The 1,322-nt window shown below is 50.2% G+C and overlaps 1 long non-coding RNA gene across 1 annotated transcript; it reads right to left on the bottom strand.

The window, feature by feature from the left end:
• Window positions 1-324: 324 nt before the first annotated feature.
• On the bottom strand, window positions 325-1,283 carry LOC122546229. Its single transcript, XR_006310694.1, has 3 exons — window positions 1,130-1,283; window positions 834-911; window positions 325-385 (listed from the first exon to the last, which is right to left on the bottom strand). It is a non-coding gene; the product is annotated as an uncharacterized LOC122546229 (long non-coding RNA).
• Between the last annotated feature and the right edge of the window lie 39 nt (window positions 1,284-1,322).

Here is a 1,322-nt window from a genome sequence, read left to right as displayed (position 1 = left end):
CAAGCTACCTTCGACGGGTAGTGGACTGTTGAGGTTTAAATATATTCCACACAGGTTACATTACGATGGTAAATATCATGTCAGTAATGAAAAGACTTGCACATATCATAGCAACTGTGAGAATTTGCTTTATTCATTGATACATAATGTAAATTTTAAAAAAACCATTCACACATTTCATTAGTTTATACTAAAATACAACTCTGGATCTACATAGTGAGAACATACACCTTGGGGAATACAGTACAACTGGACAATCTTTCAGAGATTGTGTCTGAAGAGCGTGTTGTTCAGGAGCAGCAGGTACATTTCTCAGAGGTATTCCCTTTACACACACAGCCATTGGCACAGTTGGTGCATGCTGCAGGACAGCAAGAGCAGCAACCTGAGAGGAGAGGACAAAGACACAAATCACTCACAATCAATTCGTTCACTGAAAGCTCCCACAGCCTCCCATGACAGCACCCAGTTCCTCCCTCACAAACCCATCAGTCTCCCATCTCCCAGTCACCCCCCTGAAGAGGCTCAGCAGCACATCCCAGTGAGAGACATTTTGAGGGAAGATATTCCTGTCACTATCTCCACAACACGGTTTCTAATGAGAAGTCTATAAGATCAGCGCTTTCCGATGGGAACCTCAGACATTGCTTTAAGCAGCAGCTTCTGGTCTGGAGATTCTTCCGATTGGACATTGTAGAAATCGGATGGCAATTCAATCCGGTGTAATCCCGGATCATGTATGTGTCTGTGGAGTCCCTGTGTGAGTTGTGCCCAGGACTATGTGTCACACCAATAGAACGGGAGCAGTTTGAAAGCCTGTCCCAGTGACTCACTTTTCTGGCAGCGTCCAGCTTTGCTGGTGGCACATTGACAGTTGGAGCATCTGCAGGTGTTTTCACAGGAGCAGGATCCTGAAAAGAGGAAAAACACAGAGAGTGAGTGGTGTGCACCGCCCAGCAATGGCCCCAGGCACGGGCTGGGCACGGGGCCCGGCTCTTTGTGCCATTGCCCTGGGCTGCAGTGAGTTGAAGAAGCAGCCTGGCCTCCCTGCAATGCTGCTGGCTCCCAGTCAGACTGAGGCCCCGCACTGGGACACTGTGCTGAAAGCACTGCACCAAGCCCCACTCACCATCCAGGCACACACAGGGCTTCGGGTCCGACATCTCACCAACTTCTTCTGCAGCTTCGAGCCGGCTCCAATCCGCGCTTCTCGACCTTGTGCCGTTTGCTGAAGCCGAGCCGAGCTTTATGAGCTTGTGATGGGAGGCGAACCGGCTGCAAAACCGGGCAACAGGCGGCTCGGCGCTACCTGAATGCACACG

This window comes from Chiloscyllium plagiosum, unplaced genomic scaffold, assembly GCF_004010195.1.
Source record: "Chiloscyllium plagiosum isolate BGI_BamShark_2017 unplaced genomic scaffold, ASM401019v2 scaf_491, whole genome shotgun sequence".
Taxonomy (NCBI): domain Eukaryota; kingdom Metazoa; phylum Chordata; class Chondrichthyes; order Orectolobiformes; family Hemiscylliidae; genus Chiloscyllium; species Chiloscyllium plagiosum.
The sequence above is the reverse complement of the archived record's forward strand: the minus strand, read 5'-3'. Positions and strand labels throughout refer to the sequence as shown.